Below are 22380 nucleotides of genomic sequence, written 5' to 3' on the forward strand. Positions count from 1 at the left end.
TGGGCAGAGAGAGGCCTCCTTGAACTTGTCAATAGGAGAGCACTGAGATGGCCCTGAGCCCCCTGTCACAGGCTTGGGGGAGAAGGGCTTGCATGTGTGTGCATGTGTGCGTGGGTCAAAGAGAGACAGAGAAGAAGAGATGGTCAGCATTTGGAACAGGAGGAGGGCAGGGCAGGCCCCAGTGGAAACCATAAGACCTTGAACAGACCAGAGGGGACACGAAGACAGCCCGTGATGGTCTGGAGGGGCCTTTAAGTGAAAAGACTGGACACTGATCATTGTAACAGGAACAAATAAGCTACTTTTACTGAGGCTTTCTGCAAGCCCGGCGCTCTTCTAAGCACTTTAGGTACATTATCTCATTTAATCCTCACAACAGCTTTGTGATGGGGGCAATATTATTCCCCGTTTTTCCAGATGGAAATCCAGATGCTTTGAGGCTAATGTATCAAGGCCACAGGGTGGTATGTGGGCAAGGAGAGCTCTGGATCCTTGTGGTCTGGCTTCCAAACACACACTTTACAAAAACTTGGTTCATGGAGCTGATAGAGTCACATGTCTTTGTTGAGGACCTACTGTGTTTTGGGCACTGTGCAAGGCCCTTCCTCACAGTACTTAATACATACCACCGACAGAGAGAGCTCCACTCCCACTTCACAGGTGAGAAGCCCAAGATCTGGGAGACAGAAGGGCTGCTGGGGTTGCCAGGGCCAGCCCAGATCTTGGTGGTCCCTCTGGGTCCACATGGGCCTGACTTCAGAGCCCCCTCCTCCAGATCCTGTACCCTGCTGGCTGACTTCCTGCAGAGGCTGATCTTAGACTCAGACTCTCACCGTAATAGTTTTAAGAGGCCTGGACACACCTTCAGGAGGCTGTGAATTCAGGCTGAGGTCTTTGGATCCGGTGTAGAAGAGCCCCACTCCGTTTTCCCATGGGAGTCTAGATGGACCCAGGTCACCTGAGCTAAGTAGGCCAGACACCCGGCAAGTCCCTCCTTGCTTTATTAGAATCCAGGCAGATTAAAGAGTTCTGTTGACGCCTTGGATCAGAGCACAACTTTGGCCCCAGAGGCCCCTTCCTCTGCCAGGGGCCCTTTGTAGACAAGATCTGTTAACTCACCAGCAGGGAAGCAGCCTCACTGCTAACCATCCCTGGGGGTATGAACCATCTATGCCCAGTGTCCTGGTATGCAGCTCGCCCCGTCCTGCCCATGGGACCTCTTCCTTCTCCTTCCTGAGCCACAGGGACCTGGGACATGTGAGACCGAAAGGGCTGCTCTCCCAAAAGACAGAGATGAGTGCGGGAGGGCACTTAGAGGAATGCTAGTGGGGAGACCCAGAGGAGGTGATCTGGTGAGGAAAGGGAAACCACAAATAGGCTAGAGGGCAGAATTCAACTTTCCTGAGCATGTACTACATGCTCGATATTTATACACACACCCTTGTCTAAGTCTCATCATCTTGGAGAGCAGATTATGCTCCATAATCACCAGCTCCATTTTGTGATTATGCCCATTTTGCAGATGAGGAAATTGAGGTCTGCTGAAGGTCACATAGTTTGGCAGTGGTGAGGCAGGGACTCGGACCCAGGCTCTTGGTGACCCTTCTTCCAACCGCACTGTCTAGGTTTGTTCCCCACTGCGTTGGAGTCCATGTGGCTACTCCACCTCTGTTGCCCCCACCTCAAAGCTACCGGGAGGGTCCTTGGGAAAGAGAAGCCTCAATAAATCTCAGCTTTCAACTAGGAGGGGCTGCGACCACCCCTCAGGAGGAGCCAGCATTTCCTGGCAGAGTAAATCACCAGCCTCTTAGTTACTGCAGGTGCAGATACCACCCTCCTTCCCCAGGAAGTTGGTAAATCAAACCTTAGACCTAGATTTGCAGTCTGCTGTGGGTTGAGTGATGCAGGAAGCAGAGGGAGGGATGCTGAGAGAAGAACAGCACCCCAAACCAGGCCCTGGGGGGCTTCATGGGGGAAGGAGCACAGCGTGGTGCTGAGGGATCACTGCTCCCACCTGGGCCCCAGGGGTGGACCAGATGATCCTGGGGCCCCCTGCCAGCCCTGACCTTCTGTGGGTCCCTGACCCAGTGTCTGGGTGTCTGGGGGCAGCTGGAGCAAAGGGTCTGGGGCTCAGGCATGGAGGCTGGAGAGGGGGCTTGGGAGGGGGCAGCAGCTCTGAGCTGAGCTCTGGGTGGGGGTGTTTAGTGGGAAGAGGGGGCTGATGGTCACAGAGGACAGGCCAAGGGAGGGGGTGTCCAGCAGGGCCCTGGGCCAGGGCAGCCCAGAGGAAACCAGAGGGGCAGGACTCAGCACCCTGGGTTGGGAGTCAGGGTCTGGCTCAGTTCTGGTGCTGCTGACTGGCTGCATGACCTTGGGCAAGTCACTTGGCCTTTCTGGTCCTCAGCTACCTCACCTGCAAAGTGAAGGTGATTATTCCTGCCCTGGATGTGGGGCTGTTGGGAGAACTCAAGGAGCAAAAAGCCAGTCAGGAGGGACTATCTTGAACACAGGGCATGTGGTGGGGCCTGGGTCTGTTTCACTTTTCTCTGCTCCCAGCCTCCTGGTGATCACCTTGGAGTTGTCCACTCTGGATCCCTCCATCCTGGGAGGCGGGAGGGCCGGATCCCAGCCTCACCTGCCAGAGGCTTCCTGTGTCATCATGGACCAGTCCCTGTCCCTCTCTGGGCTCACGTCACCATTGGCTGGGGCTGGATGACATGCAATGCTCCCTCTACCTCCATGCTGGACTCTGTCCCTTCTCTTCTTGCCCTGTCCCTTACTCAGTGGTGTACTGGTAGATATTTCACCATTGGCTCTCCGAGAATCAAAGCCCTAATTTGCGGTGTTGGCCAGTTTCTGTGGTGTGAATACTCCCACCATAGTCAATATCAAGTTATTGATGAGCTGTCACTCAATGGGGGGTTTGGAAGGGACAGAATAGCACATGGATATAGAGTGTTTCTGTACCATAGATGGAACTAACCCCGGAAGTGTATACAATAGTACAATACTATGCAGTAATTAGGGATTGAAGGCCTTTGAGTGTTTATTAACTTCAGTTTTAATATAATCCATTTCATTGTGAGTTAACACAATTTAACTGTTCATTGTGGCTGTATTTAACAACTGGCTGACAAAATTCCTGAAATTCTAACCATTGGTTCTCTGAGCTGCTTTGGGTTGGTTCTGACACACTTATGTCCCTACTCCTCTCATCCCATCATCCTTGCTTCTTGATCCTACAATCACAGAAACAAAACTTTGCCTAATTTCATGGGCCGGTAAAAGAGTCTAAAGCAGCGTTCCTGGAGGCCAGGTGGTCAGCCCTCATATCACTTGATCACTTCTCCAAAAGCAGTACTTGACACATTCAATTTGTTTTTCCATATCTTTGTCATCAGAAATGATGATTATGTCACTTTATTCAATTGAATTAATCATGGTGTGGGTGAGTAGGGAGAATCCCTAGGGCTTTATCTGAGTAACAGAAGCAGTTAACCCTTTAGTCCTCACTGAAGCCACCAGACGGGGAACATCAGGCTCCAGGGGTCTCTCCTTGGAAGACCCTGTTCGGAACTTCTTTGGAGGTCACTGACCCAGACCCTTTGGACCTCCTGTAGGCTCGTTCTTGCTGTGGGGAGTCTGAGAGGAGAGAACTCATTTCATATATAAAGCTTGAAGCTGGAAAGGAATTTCTCATTTTGCTAATGGAGAAACTGAGGCTCAGAGATGGGCAGGTTCTTACTCAAGATGGCCCACCCCATCAGCAAAGATTCAGAGGGAGACACCTGGCTCTCCAGCCCCTCCTGGGACCACCCCTGTCCCAGCTGCATCAGGGGTAACATTGTCCAGCTGAGGGAAAGCATGGAGATTATCCAGAGTTTGGTAACAGAGCTCTTGAAGGCATGATGTTGGGGAGCCCTGCCTGCCACAGAGCCTGGGCCACCAGATCCTGGTGTTCTAAGGGACAATCTCCCAGACCCATATCCATCAGCCCCAAGTGGCTGTTCAATCCTCCCAAGCTGGCCTTCAAGGCTGCCTCTTTCAGGAAGTCCCCCGTGGTTCACCCCTGAGCCTGCATCTCAGTCTTCTCTCCAGTGCTCTTGGGCTCTGTGGCCAGGCCCCTAGTCCTGCCTCCACCAACCCTGTAGAGGCTCCAGACAAGTCTCTTCCCCTCCCCAGGCCTCAGTGTATACATCTGACAAGTAGGCATGATCATCCCTGCCTGAGGCACCTCATGGGGTTTGGTGAGGAACAAATGAATGGGCGGTTGGGTGGAAACCGCTCTGAGATGCTGGGAATCATCTGAGGATGCTGGTTGCTGTAAGCTCCTGAAAGTCTTGCTCTGGCCGCTGGTCCTGTGGGCAGACGTGGGTTGAGACTGTGTGGGTCAATCCTCATCCTGGCTCTGGCCCGAGAGCTGTGAGCCCTTGGGGAGTCATGTCCAGCACCTCTGGGAGTCCAATCTTCACCTGTGCGGTAGGGATCCCTTTGCCCACCGCTCAGAGCAGGTGAGGGGGGAATGGGAGGAATGCCGCAGGGGAGGAGGGTCAGGGTCCCAGGGTGAGCCTGGTGGCCCTCATCCGTCACAGCGCTGACAGAGCTGGGGGTGGCATGGTGTCTGTCCAGAGAGTGCCAGGTCATCCCTGCCCCCACAGTCATCTCTCCCCGGCCCACACCCCCACCCCACCCCGTCTGGGCATCCGTGCCCACCCAGGCTGCCTCTCAGCTCCTCTCCCTGAGCCCCTGACATCCTCTTGTGTTTTACAAGCACTCTCCTCCAGTCTCCTCCACATTTTGTCAAAACACCAGCTTTGATTTCTGACAGGCAGGGAACAATCTGGAAGATGACTGACAGCCACCAAATGCTGTCAGGATGCGGTGGAGGCAGGAGGGAGGGCGTGAGGATGCTGGAGGAGCAGGAGCGCACGTGGGCCCAGGGACAAGGCTTGATGGTGCCACATCTTTTCAATGCATCGGGGATGGGCCCCTGGGCGGATGGAAGGGGCAAGTCCCCAGGGAAGAGGTGAGGTGACCACCTTGCGGCCTGAGAGCACCTCAGTCCCCAGAGCTGCCAGGGCCCTGATAACAGTACCAGGGGGCCTGTGTACTGAGCACTTACATTGTCCCTTTACATGCACCTCCTCTATTCATTCTGTACCAATGCTTTGGGGGAGGCTCTCTCTTTGTTCTATGTTATAGGTATGGAAGGGCTTCCCTGGTAGCTCAGCTGGTAAAGAATCTGCCTGCAATGCAGGAGACCTGGGTTTGATCCCTGGGTTGGGAAGATCCCCTGGAGGAGGGCATGGCAACCCACTCCAGTATGCTTGCCTGGAGAATCCCCACGGACAGAGGAGCCTGGCGGGCTGCAGTCCACGGGACCGCAAAAAGTCGGACACGACAGAGCCACTAAGCACAGGACAGCAGCACAGGGATGGAAATGAAGACTCCAAGGGGTTGAGAAACGTGTCTAAAGACACAGAGCTAGAGAAGGATAGAAGTAACGATATTGTTGAACTCCTAGGCCAACCTCCCGAGGACCAAGATGCTAAAAAGTGAAGAATCTCTTAAATAGGAAGGAGGTTATGGAAGTGCAGAGGAGACCATGGTCCCAAAGCCCAGGGCTATATCCTGTGTATATTCATGCAGATATGCCTGGGGCACTAGAGAGGAATACTAATGAGGAATTCCAATAAGCATGAGGAATAAATACCCCAGCTTCTGTGCAAAGTTGTGGCTAGAATGGGTCCTTCAGAGGGTTCCCAGTAAGACCGAGCCCCAATTACTTCCTGTCTCATCCCCTGCTCACTTGTGATCCATAGGAACCCTTCCTAAGCTCTTGTCTGGGGATCTGCTTTCTGATGAACCCAGTCAGGGACACATGATCAAATCCCTTCAAATGACGTGGGGTCCAAGCTTGCCTCTTAGACACATCGATGGAAACCCAGGTAGAAAGATGCAGGATGTGGGCTCTGTGTGCCTGGGAAAGGGCAGGGGAAGCTTGTGGGCAGCAGAGCCAGAGCTCTAGGGAAACACAGCAGAGAGTGTTCCAGGGAGCAGCTGGAGGGAAGGCCAGACAGTCAGCTGGTCTGCCCTGCAGATTGGTCTGAAGGGACCTAGTGGAAGTTGAAATGGGCTGAATCGCCAAGGCAGCCAAGTGTGTATAGTGACATGGAGCAAAAGGGCCTGGGGCTGCAAGGACTCCCTAGTGACTGGGATCAGCCTGGAGGGTTTGTTAGTGAGAAACCACAGCCTCTCCTCAGGCTAACGAGGGACTTCAAGGGGCGAAGAGAGCCTGCCTGGAAAGTGGACACAGAGGATTATATAAAAGAACATCTTCTTTCTTCACTTTGGCAACTAGGAAACTCAAGGTCAGGTCTACAGCTGACCTCTAGCAAGAGCACAGGAATGAATGGCATGCATCTCCATGTACTTAATTTCCATAATGATCTTCTTCTCCTTCTACTCCTCTTCTTCCATCTCCCCCTTCCTCCCTCTCCTCTCCTCCTCCCTCTCCCCTGCCCTCTCTTCCTCTCCCCCTTCTCCTCCTTTTTCTCCCCCTCCTCTCTCTCCTTCCTCTGCTTTCTGTCTACATCTCTCTTCCAACTTCCAATTGTTTATATTAGAGCTTTGCGTTGTGTATATTTTTAGGAAGTTGCTTCAATTCCTTAGACAAATAAAATGAGGCACTGATGTTGCTCAGTTGCTAAGTCTTGTCCGACTCTTTGTGACCCCATGGACTACAGCACTCCAGGCTTCCCTATCCTTCACCAGCTCCCAGATCTTGCTCAAACTCACGTCCATTGAGTCAGTGATGGCATCCAGGCATCTCATCCTCTGGTGCCCCTTTCTCCTCCTGCCCTCTATCTTTCCCAGTATCAGGGTCTTTTCCAGTGAGTCAGGTCTTTACATCATGTGGCCAAAGTATTGGAGCTTCAGCTTCAGCATCAGTCCTTCTAATGAATATTCAGGGTTGATTTCCTTTAGGATTGACTGGTTTGATGTCTTTGCTGTCCAAGGGACTCTCAAGTGGGGCATAAATAAACATAAAACATAAACCTCAAAGGTATGTTAACACTTTGCTTTCTATCTTAATAAAGAGTAAAGATTTTTCTTGTAAAAAAGGCAAATATGCATTGCAAAAAATAATTCAAGAAATACTAGACAAAACAAAAAGGAATGTAAAATAAACATTTCTGTTACTCAGAAATGTCTGTGATAAACTTTTGATGGACAATTTCCAGGCATATCTCCATGAACCTACACAGGATGTGACAGAAGAGATAGACTGGGGGAAAAATAGGATCATAATGGCATCATATGTTTCCTTGAATTTAAAGAAAGAAATGGAAATTGTGGTAAAATTGAGGGAATTTTGTACTTCAAATACATTTTGATTTATAAAAGATATATCCTCCTACAGTTAAAAAGAAAAAAATTAAAAAATATTGAGATGTTGCTATGATTTTAAAATAACTGCTGATTAAATTTTATACCATATGCGATACCTCCCTAGTAAGAAAGATTAGGAAATTAACACTTTCATCCCACCACCTCCTGCTTTTGTCATACTGTGTCAAGGTTATGCTCTTTCATGTTTGGAAACAACATTGCTGTTGGAGACTTGGGCTTTGTTCTGTATGTGTATAGATTCAATACTCAGCATCCGTTTACTCTCCTCCTCTCCCAAGACCCCACCACACACACTCCTGGTCTTGCCTTTCATGAGTTCAGTTCAGTTCAGTTGCTCGGTCATGTCCGACTCTTTGCGACACCATGGACTGCAGCACACCAGGCTTCCCTATCAATTACCAACTCCCGGAACTTGCTCAAACTCATGTCCATCGAGTCGGTGATGCCATCCAACCATCTTGTCCTCTGTCATCGCTCTCTCCTCCTGCCTTCAGTCTTCCCCAGCATCAGGGTCTTTTCCAATGAGTAAGTTCTTCGCATCAGGTGGCCAAATTATTGGACTTTCAGCTTCAGCATCAGTCCTTCCAATGAATATTCAGGACTGATTTCCTTTAGGATGGACTGATGGGATCTCTCTGCAGTCCAAGGGACTCTCAAGAGTCTTCTCCAACACCACAGTTCAAAAGCAACAATTCTTAGGTGCTCAGCTTTTCTTTCACGAGTTCTTCATTTTTGAAATATATTTGTTAATGGTATTTTTTTCAAGAAAGGCTCATGAAGGTTACCTCCTGAGTTCCTACATTCTTGAGACAGAGTATCATTGCCTTGGGATCTGGAAAATCAACTTAACTGGGTATGAAACTCTGTGGTTCTATTTTCTTGCCCTCAGATCTTCCTAGATGGTCCATGGTCTTCTAGTGCTGCCTTGGAGAAGTTTGTGCCACCCTGATTTCTCCCCATCATTGTGAAATGGCCAATAGATTCTATTTTTGAACCTCAGTTGTGTCATTCAGATACATTTTTATGTTGACGTATTTTTATCAGGTTTTTTTTTTTTCCTGAAAGGTGCTGCACATTTTTGATCTACAAATTTAGATTTTTTTAAACTTCAGAATTGTTTTCTGGCCTTATTTCTTAGATTATGTTGTTGCCTCATTGATTGCCTGTATATTTGACAGTCTTTGTCTTGAGAACATTATTTTCTTCCTAATCTTTGAAAAAACTTTTCTAATTAATTCTAGCTTTTTCACAATGTTCCTTAAACTATTTTCATCATGCTTCTTCTATTTTTTGCTGTTTCTAAGGTGGGTTCCGTCTCTCCTGTTTCTTTTCCTTTATTTCATTTCATTCCCATGCAAGACAGCTTGGTGTAATTTTGTGCTATTGTTTTATAAGCCTTTATTCAATCCATCTGAAAATTTTTAAAAAAATGTCACGTTGTCTGCAATTTCCTAGTATTCCATAAAACCAGTTTTTCTGATATCGTCCCCTCTTGCTTTGGGCAATCCCCCTTGTGGTATATTTTCTTCATCTGCCTTTGTTTGTGTTCTTTTTTCCCCCTTTTTTGTGGCTCTGGGCACAGTTCCTATGTTAGTTTCCTTCTAATTCATTTTTAGGTGGATCCAGCCTTTTGTGAAAGTAAAGGTCTCTCAGTCGTGTCCGACTACTTGCAACCCCATGGACTAGTCCATGGAATTCTCCAGGCCAGAAAACAGGAGTGGGCAGCCTTTCCCTCCTCCAGGGAATCTTCCCAACCCAGAGATCGAACCCAGGTCTCCCACATTGCAGGCGGATTCTTTCCCAAGAGGGAAGCCCATAGCCCTGTTGGTAAAGATTACACCTGCGATGCAGGAGACCCCAGTTCGATTCCTGGGTTGGGAAGATCTGCTGGAGAAGGGATAGGCTACCCACTCCAGTATTCTTGGGCTTCCCTTGTGGCTCAGCTGGTAAAGAGTCCTCCTGCAATGCAGGAGACCTGGGTTCGATCCCTGTGTTGGGAAGATCCCCTGGAGAAGGGAAAGGCTACCCACTCCAGTATTCTGGCCTGGAGAATTCCATGGACTATATAGTCTATGGAGTCACAAAGAGTCGGACACGACTGAGCAACTTTCACTTTCACAGCCCTTTGTGGGAGGGTAGTGAGGGAAGGGGTAGGTAGTGTGGGAAATGCCTTCCATTTGGATTTATTGCCTTAGCGTCTCTGTCCACATCAGTCATTTCTTTTGCTGTAGGAGTGCAGCTCAATATTTGACATCTCAGTGATCAGGTGGCCCAGTCATAGCCTTTCATGTAGGTTATCTGAAGATGTTCATGTATCTTTATCAGTTTCTACATTTGTCCCGACAGATTTTACAAAACTTGGCAGGTATGTTTCAGATTTTGTAATTGAAGTTATAAACAATTTATGGTGTAACTCACATTGAAAAAAGATCCCCCTTCTATTTTTTCTTTTTTGTTTCTGTGATTGTTGTTTTAGGTTGGTTTTGAGAAAAGGAAGTGAAATATGTATCTACTCCATTATTTTCACTTGGGCATCAAGTGCTTTCTCATTCACTAACTTTCAGTCCCATTGGCAACCCCGGGAAATGGGGAGGTGGTTTCCTTTTGGAGGGGGACAGAGAACTGGGGAATCCAGAGCCTGAGAGGAGAACAAGACTGCAGGGCCATCAAGGGCCAGAGAAGGCAGCACTCGCAAAAGATGTTGGCAATTTGATCTCTGGTTCCTCTGCCTTTTCTAAAACCAGCTTGAACATCTGGAAGTTCATGGTTCATGTATTGCTGAAGCCTGGCTTGGAGAATTTTGAGCATTACTTTACTAGCATGTGAGATGAGTGCAATTGTGTGGTAGTTTGAGCATTCTTTGGCATTGCCTTTCTTTGGGATTGGAATGAATACTGGCCTTTTCCAGTCCTGTGGCCACTGCTGAGTTTTCCAAATTTGTTGACATATTGAGTGCAGCACTTTCACAGCATCATCTTTTAGGATTTGAAATAGATCAACTGGAGTTCCATTACCTCCACTAGCTTTGTTCATAGTGATGCTTCCTAAGGCCCACTTGACTTCACATTCCAGGATGTCTGGCTCTAGGTGAGTGATCACACCATCATGATTATCTGGGTCGTGAAGATGTTTTTCATATAGTTCTTCTGTGTATTCTTGCCACCTCTTCTTAATATCTTCAGCTTCTGTTAGGTCCATACCGTTTCTGTCCTTTTTTGAGCCCATCTTTGCATGAAATGATCCCTTTGTATCTCTAATTTTCTTGAAGAGATCTCTACCCTTTCCCATTCTGTTGTTTTCCTCTATTTCTTTGCATTGATTGCTGAGGAAGCCTTTCTTATCTCTCCTTGCTGTTCTTTGGAACTCTGCATTCAAATAGGTATATCTTTCCTTTTCTCCTTTAATTAAAGATGATGTAAATAAATGGACAAATATTCCATGTTCATGGATTGGAAGACCCAGTATTGTTAAGATGGCAATACTCCCAAAATTGACCTACAGAATCCAATATAATCCTTATTAACATCTCAGATGACTTGATTTAGAAGTTGACAAACATACTAAAATACAGGTGGCATTGCAAGTGACCCAGAACAGCCAAAACAATTTGGGAAAAGAGAAACAAAGTAGGATAATTCACATTTTTTGACTTCAAAACTTACTAGAATGAAGTAGTAATAAAGACAACATGCAACGGGCATAAGGACAAACATATAATCAATAAAATGTAATTGAGAGTCCAAAAATAAACCCATAGTTCTGTGGTCAATTGATTTTCAACAAAAGTGCCAAGACAAGTCAATGGGAAAAAACAGTCTTTTCAACAAATGGTACTGCAACAATTGGATTGCCACATGCAAAAGAATTAAGTTGTACTTTCCCTTAAATTATATGCAAAAATAGCTCAAAATAGTTCAGACATAAATGTAAGACACAAATCTCCAAAACTCTTAGAAGAAACCATAGGGATATACCTGCATGACCTTGGGCTTGGCAACAACAACAAAAGCCCAAGTAACCAAAAAAAAAAAAAAAAAGGTAAATAGAGTTCAACAAAATCTTTTAAAACTTCTGTTCTTCAGAGACCACTTTCAAGAAAGTGAAAAGGCAAGCCAGAGATTGGAAAAAAATATATTTGAAACTCCTATTTTAATAAAGATAGACTATATTTTAAAAACTCCTACAACTCAGCAACCAAAAGACAAATAATCCAATTAAAATGGACAAATTATTTAAATAAACATTTTTCAAGAGATGATATATGAATGGCGAATAAGCACAGTAAAAGATGCTCCATATTACTAGTTATCAAGGGAATACAAATCAAAACCACTTCATACCCACTGGAATAAAGGAGAAATTGGGACCCTTCCACATTGTTGGTGGGAATGTAGAAAGCATGCTCATTTGGAAAACAGTCTGGCATTTACTCAAAATGTTAAACATAGAGTTACCATGTGTTGGTGGTAGTGGTTTAGCCACCAAGTTGTGTCAGACTTTTGTGACCTCATGGACTATAGTCTGCCAGGCTTCTCTGTCCATGGGATTTCCCAGGCAAGAATACTGGAGTGGGTTGCCATTTCCTTCTCTAGAAGATCTTCCCGACCAAGGGATCAAACCCGGATCTCCTGCATTGCAGGTAGTCTTCTGCATTGCAGGCAGATTCTTTACCAACTGAGCAACCAGGGAAGCCCAGAATTATCATATGATGTACCAATTCCATTCCTCAGTACATTCCCAAGAGAAATAAAGGCATATGTTCACACAAAACTTGTACAAAATGTTTATAACAGTGTTATTCATAATAGCCAAAAAGTTGAAATAAAATCAAATATCCATCAATTGATAAACGGATAAACAAAATGTAATTTATCCAAAGAATAGGATATTATTGGATCATAAAAAATAATAGGTACTAATATATGTTACCACATGGGCTTCCCTCATAGCTCAGTTGGGAAAGAATATGCCTGCGATGCAGGAAAACCCAGTTCAATTCCTGGGTCGGGAAGATCTGCTGGAGAAGGGAAAGGTTACCCACTTCAGTATCGGGCCTGGGGTCGCAAAGAGTTGGACATGACTGAGCAACTTTCACTTTCATATGTTATAACATGAATGAACTTTGAAAATATGCTAAGTGAAAGAAGCCAGTCATAAAAGACTGTGATTCTATTAAATAAAATGACCAGAAGACTAAAATCTACAGTGGTTGCTTAAGGCTTAAAGGGAAGGGGCACTAAGGGTGTAACAGCTAAAGTGCATGGTATTTCTTTATAAGGTGACAAAAATGTTCTAAAATTGATTATTGTCATCATTTTACATGTCTATGCTATACTAAATACTATTGCACTGTACACTTTAAATGGATGATTTTCATAATATGCACATTATATCTCAACAAAGCTGTTATAAAAAATCTTAATAGCTATAATAGTTGCCTTTAAGTTAGGACTTCTGGAGTGGCAGAGTAAGGGCCTCTAAAAATTCTTCTTCTCCATAAAATCAATAAGAACATGCATAAATAGTCAAAATTAACTTTTTCAGAAGCTCTGTGAATTAACCAAAGGTTTGCAGTAACCCAAGAAACATGTCTTCAAGAAAAACCCTCTGAATTTCAGTTAAAAATAAAAGAGAAGAGAACTCTGTGATTTTTTTAACCTGTCCTGTTTCCTTCTTTCTTCCCCCAGTTCTTCAGTAGATTCGAAAAGCAGAAGACTAGCAACCACAGTAGCTGTGAAAGCCAGCAGCGTAGCAGCAACTGGAGGGGCAGAGCAGCTTTGGTGCTCCTCCAAAAGGCCCAAAAAATGTCATCATTTTACCTGTCTGGAAGTGCGTTGGATAAGCCCTATTCACAAGGTTGGTGCAAACGTAATTGCTGTTTAGGATGGTAGATTTTAAGTCATTTTAACTAGGCTCAAGCACACCTTTATTCATCAAAATAGGAACCATTACAGTCAATACATTTATGCCCATGAGAAATAATTTGTTTATTCCTATAGAGTGAAAACTCTGTGCTTTGGGATTTGATGAATTCTTGGAAAGCATTTTCTGCATCCTGCTGGTGTGGAAGTGTTTTCTCTGCAAAAAGTTGTTGAGATGCTTGAAGAAGTGGTAGTCAGTTGGTAAAAGTTCAGGTGAATATGGTGGATGAGGCAAAACTTCATAGCCCAGTTCGTTCAACTTTTGAAGTGTTAGGTGTTGTTGTGGAGGAGAATCGGGTCCTTTCTGTTGACCAATGTCAGCTGTGGATGTTGCAGTTTTCTGTGCATTTCATCAATTTGCTGAGCATACTTCTCAGATGTAATGGTTTCATGGGGATTCAGAAAGTTGTAGTGGATCAGACTGGCAGCAGACCACCAGCAGTGACCATGACCTTTTTTTAGGGGAGGGGGGGATGCAAGTTTGGCTTTGGGAAGTACTTTGGAGTTTCTTCTCAGTCCAGCTACTGAGTTGGTTGTCACTGGTTGTCATGTAAAATCCACTTTTCATCACACATCACAATATGATTGAGAAATGGTTCATTGTTGCACAGAATAAGAGAAGATGACACTTCAAAACCATGATTTCTCTGATTTGCAGTCAGGTCATGAGGCACCCACTTATTGACCCACTAGACCACTAGACCGTTGGAAACTTCTGATGGCCAGCCACTATTCCGCTCAACTTCAGGACTCTTGTCTCCTTTGCAAAACTTCTTGAGCCACCACTGCACTGTATGTTCATTAGCAGCTCCTGGGCCGAATGTGTTGCTGATGTTGCAAGTTGTCTCCACTGCTTTATGACACATTTTGAATTTTAATAAGAAAATTGTTTGAATTTGCTTTTTGTCTAACATAATTTTCCTAACCTAAAATAAATATAAAGTAAATAGCAAGCCATACATCATTAGCAAACAATATAAAATGAGAAATGTCCATTAAAATGATGTAAAACATAATCACATTTATTTAAGGATGTATTCCAACATCAAATGGCAAATTTCAACAACGCAAAAACTACAATTACTTTTGCACCAGTCTTACTATTTGACTTGATACAGAGCTTGCTCACTGGGGGAAGTCCTATCTCCAGGGTGTTTGTCAAAAACAATCGGTGTTAATTGTTTAACAAGCCAACTGCCTAAGACAGTGATACCAGCTGAGGTAACCAAAATGATGGCAAAAAAATCATGAAAGGAGAAACTGGGAAATTACATATCCACAGACAGGGGAACTTTGAAAAGCTCATATATTCCTAGGGGCCTAGACGTCTTTGCCGAGGTGCAGGGATAAGAGTATACTCAAGAAAGACCTGTGAAGCCTGAATCTCTCATCTCTGCTGACATTAAGACCCATGCAATGGTTAACTGTGGGTTAAGGAAGGATTGTAAACTGCCAGAGAACTGAAGATATGCCCAACAAACACACCAGCTGCTTTGGCAAGGAGTAAGTGATATATTGTCTCAAGGTATTTAAGGAAATCTCTAATCATTAGCTGACCACTAAGTTAACTGACCTGGTTCGTTTTGTACTCCAAGGACAAACTTACCTGTTACTCCAGGGATCTCTTCCTACTTTTGCATTCCTAAGACTTCCTACTTTTGCATTCTAGTCCCCTATAATGAAAAGGACATCTTTTTTGGGTGTTAGTTCTAGAAGGTCTTGTAGGACTTCATAGAACCGTTCAACTTCAGCTTCTTAAGCGTTACTAGTCAGGTCATAGACTTGGATTACTGTAGTATTGAATGGTTTGCCTTGGAAATGAACAGAGATCATTCTGTTGTTTTTGAGATTGCACCCAAGTACTGCATTTCAGACTCTTGTTGACTATGAGGGCTACTCTATTTCTTCTAAGGGATTCCTGCCCACAGTATTAGATATAATGGTCATCTGAGTTAAATTCACCCATTCCTGTCCATTTTAGTTCATTGATTCCTAAAATGTTGATGTTCACACTTGCCATCTCCTGTTTGACCACTTCCAATTTACCTTGATTCATGGACCTAACGTTCCAGGTTCCTGTGCAGTATTACCCTTATAGTATGGGACTTTACTTCCATCACCAGTCACATCCACAACTGGGTGTTATTTTTGCTTTGTTTCCGTCTCTTCATTCTTTTTGGAGTTATTTCTCCACTGATCTCCAGTAGGATATTGGGCACCTACTGACCTGTGGAGTTCATCTTTCAGTATTCTATATTTTTGCCTTTTCATACTGTTCATGGGGTTCTCCAGGCAAGAATACTGAAGTGGTTTGCCATTCCCTTCACCAGTGGACCACGTTTTGTCAGAAATCTCCACCATGACCTGTCCATCTTGGGTGGCCCTACATGGAATGACTCATAGTTTCACTGGGGTCAAAGGCTAACAAAGTTTTGCCAAGAGAACACACTGGTCATAGCAAACACCCTCTTCCAACAATGCAAGAGAAGACTCTACACATGGACTTCACCAGATGGTCAATACCAGAATCAGATTGATTATATTCTTTGCAGCCAAAGATGGAGAAGTTCTAAACAGTCAGCAAAAATAAGATAAGGAGCTGACTGTGGCTCAGATCATAAACTCCTTATTGCCAGATTCAGACTTAAATTGAAAAAAGTAGGGAAAGATCACTAGACCACTCAGGTATGACAGAAATCAAATCCCTTATGATTACACAGTGGAAGTGAGAAATCGATTCATGGGATTAGATCTGATAGACTGAGTGCCTGAAGAACTATAGATGGAGGTTAGTGACATTGTACAGGAGACAGTGATCAAGACCATCCCCAAGAAAAAGAAATGAAGAAAGGCAAAATGGTTGCCTCAGGAGGACTTACAAATAGCTGAGAAAAGAAGAGACATGAAAGGAAAAGGAGAAAAGGAAAGATACACCCATTTGAATGCAGAGTTCCAAAGAATAGCAAGGAGAGATAAGAAAGCCTTCTTCAGTGATCAGTGCAAAGAAATAGAGGAAAACAATAGAATGGGAAAGACTAGAGATCTCTTCAAGAAAATTAGAGATACCAAGGGACCATTTCATGCAAAGATGGGCACAATAAAGGACAGAAACAGCATTGACCTAACAGAAGAAGATATTTAGAAGAGGTGGCACTAATACACAGAAGGACCATACAAAAAAGATCTTCATAATCCAGATAACCATGGTGGTGTGATCACTCACCTAGAGCCAGACATCCTGGAATGTGAAATCAAGTGGGCCTTAGGAAGCATCACTATGAACAAAACTAGTGGAGGTGGTGGAATTCCAGTTGAGCTATTCAAATCCTAAAAGATGATGCTGTGAAAGGGCTGCACTCAATATGCCAGCAAATTTGGAAAACTCAGCAGTGGCCACAGGACTGGAAAAGGTCAGTTTTCATTCCAATCCCTAAGAAAAGCAGTGCTAAAGAATGTTCAAACTACCACACAAGTGCACTCATCTCACACGCTGGCAAAGTAATGCTCAAAATTCTCCAAGCCAGGCTTCAACAGTACATGAACCGTGAAACTTCCAGATGTTCAAGCTGGATTTATAAAAGGCAGAGGAACAAGAGATCAAATTGCCAACATCTTTTGGATCAATGAAAAAGCAAGAGAGTTCTAGAAAAATATCTAGTCCTTCTTTATTGACTATGCCAAAGCCTTTGACTGTGTGGATCACAATAAACTGTGGAAAATTCTTAAAGAAATGGGAATACCAGACCACCTCACCTGCCCCCTGAGAAATCTGTATGCAGGTCAGGAAGCAGCAGTTAGAACTGGACATGGAACATCAGACTGGTTCTAAATCGGGAAAGGGGTATTTCAAGGCTGTATATTGTCACCCTGTTTATTTAACTTATATGCAGAGTACATCATGCGAAATGCTGGGCTGGATGAAGCACAAACTGGAATCAAGATTGCCGGGAGAAATATCAATAACTTCAGATATGCAGATGACACCACCTTTATGACAGAAAGTGAAGAAGAACTAAAGAGCCTCTTGATGAAAGTGAAAGAAGAGAGTAAAAAATTTGCTTAAAAGTAAACATTCAGAAAACTGAGATAATGGCATCTGGTTTCATCACTTCACGGCACATAGATGGGGAAACAATGGAAACAGTGAGAGACTTCATTTTGGGGGCTCCAAAGTCACTGCAGATGGTGACTGCAGCCATTAAATTAAAAGACGCTTGCTCCATGAAACAAAAGCTATGACCAACCTAGAAAGCATATTAAAAAGCAGAGACATTACTTTGCCAACAAAGGTCCATCTAGTTAAAGCTATGGTTTTTCAGTAGTCATGTATGGATGTGAGAACTGAACTACAAAGAAAGCTGAGTGCCAAAGAATTGATGCTTTTGAACTGTGGTGTTGGAGAAGACTCTTGAGAGTCCCTTGGACTGCAAGGAGGTCAAACCAGTCAATCCTAAAGGAAATCAACCCTGACTGTTCATTGAGAGGACTGATGCTGAAGCTGAAACTCCAACACTTTGGCCACCTGATGTAAAGAACTGACTCATTGGCAAAGATTCTGATGCTGGGAAAGATTGAAGGTGAGAGGAGAAGGGGATGACAGAGGATGAGATGGTTGGATGGCATCACCGACTCAAAGGACATGAGTTTGAGTAAGCTCTGGGTGTTTGTGATGGACAGGGAAGCCTGGCATGCTGCAGTCCATAGGGTCACAAAGAATCAGACATGACTGTACTGAAATTATCTGAGCAAAGACTTCAGTGACCACACATAACAGGAAATACAGAGTTTATTGAATTAATTCAGTAAATTCTCTAAGCAAGGAAGCAGCAGCAGGAATGTTAATAACAACAACAACAATAACAAAACCAACAACAACAACAAACTCAAAGGAGGGAAGTGGGAATCTAATGTGTTAAGTTGCCCCATTAGATATTTTAATGTCTAATTTTCAACAAAATATTACAAGACTTGCCAAAAACAGAAAAGTATGGGCCGTACACAGGGGAGAAAAAAGCAGCCAGTAAAAACTATTCTTGAGGGAGCAGTAGTTAGACTTAGTAGACAAAGACTTTAAATTAGCTCTTATAAATATACTCAAATAACTAAAGGAAATCATGCCTGAAAAATTAAAGGAGAGTACATGCAGATTATGTCTCACCGAATAGTGAATAACAATGGAAGTAGAAACATTTAAAAAGAATCAAACAAAAACTCTGAATTTGAAAACTATAATAACTATTGAAATTTAAAAAATTCAATAATGACAAAAAAAGATATGAGTTGGCAGAAAAAAATCAGTGAAATTAAAGATAGATCGATTGGGATTGTCTAGTCTATGGAACAGCTAGAAAAAAGAATGAGGAAAAAAGCCTCAGAAACTTAAGGGACACTATCAAGTATATCAACATATACATGATGGACTTCTAGAAGCAGAGGAAAGAGAAGGGGCAGAAAGAATATTTGAAGAAGCAGTCCCAGAAAATTTTCCAAATTTGATAGAAAACATTAATCTACACATTCAGGAAGCACAGCAAACTCCAAGTAAGAGAAATTCAAAGAGATACACACAAGACATACAATAGCCAAACTGTCAAAAAGCCAAAGACAAAGACTATCTTGAAAGCATCAAGAGAAAAGTGACTCATTACAGCTGAGAAATTATCAGTAATATTAACAGCTGACTCCTCATCAGCAACCATGGAAACCCAAAGGCAGTGGGATGACATATTCACAGGGAAGGTCTCAAAGAAAAATTATCAACCAAGAAATTTATATGGATGCAAAATATTCTTCAAAACTGAAGGAGCAATTAAGATATTATCAGATATGCAAAAAAAAACCCACCAAACCAAATATCTATTACTAGCAGAGCTGCCCTACAAGGAATACTGAAAACAGTCTTCAGGTTAAGATAAAAAGACATTGGATGACAGCTTTAACCCAAATGAAGAAACGGAGAGCACTGTCAAGGTATTTAAACAGGTAAATAATAGAAAGCAGCATAAATGCAGTTTTTGTAATCATTTGCTTCTCATATCTGATTCAAAAGACAACTGCGCAAGGCAATTATTATAAATCTGTGCTGATGAACTTAGAACATATGAAGACGATTTGCATAACAATAATAGCACAGGGAGGGGGAGGTAATAGAACTTTATTGGAACAAAGATTTTTTTATACTTTTGAAATTAAATGGGCATTATTTTGAACAATAGATTGCTTTAAGTTAACATTAATGGTACTCCCTGGGGAAACTACTTAGAAAATAATTTTAAAATATAGTAAAGGAAACAATAAGGAAATTAAAATGACATCACCGGCAGAGCTAGGAGTTGATCTTGGGCAGGCAGTATGACTCTGGACCTGCCTGCTTTACTGCAGGCAGTCTCTGCAGTCACCATCCCTTTATGCTCACACGGGTCCCCTGAGGTGGGCAGCATGGGGTCCAGGATATCAGTTAGACGTACGGGAAACCTGAGACAAGAAATTGACTCATCTGAGGTACAGTGGCCTGTCTGTGCCAGGGCTTTTGCTCCAGAATATAGGGCTTTATATTTTTAGTCTTAAAACTTGTGAAATAAATTCATAGCTGCTTTTATGGCATACTTCATCCCTGATGCTAATTCCTTACGGGGCCTAAGAATTACCTGGTTAGGAGCAGATGTGTCTGTTCAAAACGCTGATCCCAGGCTCCAGGGATTCTGACTCAGTATCAGATAAGGCTAGAGAATCTGTAATTCAAACAGTTATCCTCACTTACTCCTGCTCTCCTCTTCCCAGCCCAAGGTGATCCTGATGCAAGTTTGCACGCAGAGCAAACCGGGAGAAGTCCTGGTTTTAGGAAGTTCTAGGCCTTGTTCTAAGAACTTGTTCTAAGGACTTCACATTCATTTTCACCCAGCTTTTCAGAGCACAGATTCTGGATTCAGCCTACCTGCATTGCAACCCAGACTTCAGCACTTACTAGTTCAGGTTAAAGCATTCAGAATAGTGTCTGGCACAAAGTAGTTTTATAATATCAGCTCTGTTTGTTGTTATGTTCTTATAATAGTCAAAACAATCTTAAAACCTAGTTATCCTCAGTCCCATTTCACAGGTGAGCAAAGGTGGGCACAGAGAGGCAATGTAATTTGTTTAAGGACACACAGTTAGTGACCCGCAGAGCTGGGGCTCAAACTCCACTCCATGTGACCCTAATGTCAGTGGTCCTAACTGCTAGGCTGCCCTGCACTAGTGACATATGTTCTAGACCCTGCCTGTCACACCAGCACCTGCATGGTAAGGCCACACAGGGCTGCCAGGAGAGGCCGCCTCAGGTGTTGGGCTTAGCTCCTGCCCCTTTAAGAGCTCCTGGGGTCTGGAGGAAGGTATAGGGAGAAGGAGGATCCCTGACCTCTTTGTCCCTCTGACCCATCTCAGATCACTGTCAAGACTTAGACAATCCTCACCAGAAGACAAGTGTCCTCCAAGGGGACTCTAGGTTCAATTTGCTGGTCCTCACCCTGAGAGATCTCAACTTGGCATCTCCCTTGTTGGATGAGAAGGTGAGAAGGTGACAGAGCAGCTTCAGGAGGACAGACCTGGGCTTCAATCTCAGCTTTCATGTATTTGAAACCTGAGGCAGCCCCACTGTGCTGTGCTTAAGTCTCTCAGTCAAGTCTGACTCTTTGTGACCCCATAGACCGTAGCCACCAAGCTCCTCTGTCCATGGGATTCTCCAGGAAAGAATACTGGAGTGGGTTGCCATGCCCTCCTCCAGGAGAACTTCCCAACCCAGGGATTGAGCCCAGGTCTCCTGTATTACAGGTGAATTCTTTACCATCTGAGCCACCAGGGAAGCCCCCTCATCTGTTAAATGAGTATAAAGGTAGAGCCTACCTCAGTGAGCTGTCACAGCAGAATGATAGATGCTGAGTATTCAGCAGAGCAGCTGGCATACAGAGCACCGGCTTTACAGAAGTTAGCACCTGGTGACAGCATCATTCTCAACACACAGACAGAGTCATGTTGGTTCTCCCTGGCATGGTTTCTTCCTGGCCTTTGCACTGAAAAGATATCTGGAGCCTAGAGTGACCCTAGTTATTTGTGTCCCAGAAGCCTGTCCTCTGGAATCATGTTAAAGTTCAAGGACAGATGTGAGAGACAGGCCAGGGCCAGGTCTCAACTTGGAGTCCTTGGAGGCTTCTCAAGCCACCTGGACCCGCTGTCCTTCATCCAAACCCCGCTCCCTCCTGGGTTGCAGCAGGAACACTTGCTCTGATGGGACCAGGCCCTGACTATAACTTTCCCTTGCTGATGTGTGACTTCAGGGACATTTTTCAAATGCCTCAGGAGAAGAAAATGCTGAAAACTACTGAGAGGTAGCAGGCTTTCTCAGCATGGGGGGAAAACTGACAATTACGAGTGGGATGGTGTCAGCCAGAGGCTGAAATCTCTGTCTTCTGCTGTGATGTTGTGTGTGGCCTCAGGCAACTTCATTCTCCTCTCCAACAAGCCTCGATTCCTCATTTATCAGCTGGGGTGTTGCCATTTACTCAGAGTTGTTGAGAGTATCATGGAAGAGGAATTTTGGACAGAGTAGAGCTGTGGGGCTATTTACAGCAAAGATGAGCATTTATTAAGTGCTAGATGAAGCACTGTCCAGTCATTGTCTCATTACATCTGGACAACAAACCATTGGAGTATACACCATCATGACTTCCTCTACCAGATGAAGCAACAGGCTCAGAGAGGTTGAGTATCTTAACTGAAGTCACACAGGTGGTCAAAGGAGAAGTTGGCCTTGAACCTGGAGCAATGGAAGCCCATCCAGGACCCTCATCTTGAGCCTCTGCCCTCACAGCAGGGCCTGTCAAGGAGTGCAGCATCTTGTCTTTCTCCACACAGCCTATATATCCCCACTCTAAGACCCTCCTGACCCTTCCCCTGCCTTGCCTCAAAGCAGCAATCTGCATGGGGATCTAGTGGGTGCTGGGCCCATCTATAAATATAGAAGCGAGATTTGTACCACATAGGACTGGACCAGAGGCAGCTGGAGGACTCCATG

General features: G+C 44.4%; 1 long non-coding RNA gene across 1 annotated transcript in view; it reads right to left on the reverse strand.

The window, feature by feature from the left end:
* Window positions 1–13324: 13324 nt before the first annotated feature.
* LOC145540834 (uncharacterized) overlaps window positions 13325–22380 on the reverse strand; it is a 28831-nt gene continuing 19775 nt past the window's right edge. Inside the window, exons 5-6 of the long non-coding RNA XR_014078573.1 lie at window positions 19982–20065; window positions 13325–14187 (exon numbers count right to left, since the gene is read on the reverse strand). This is a non-coding gene — a long non-coding RNA (uncharacterized LOC145540834). The remainder of the gene's footprint in view (window positions 14188–19981; window positions 20066–22380) is intronic.

This window comes from Giraffa tippelskirchi, chromosome 3 (genome assembly GCF_054371585.1).
Source record: "Giraffa tippelskirchi isolate mGirTip1 chromosome 3, T2T-mGirTip1v1.2.pri, whole genome shotgun sequence".
In the NCBI taxonomy this organism is placed as follows: domain Eukaryota; kingdom Metazoa; phylum Chordata; class Mammalia; order Artiodactyla; family Giraffidae; genus Giraffa; species Giraffa tippelskirchi.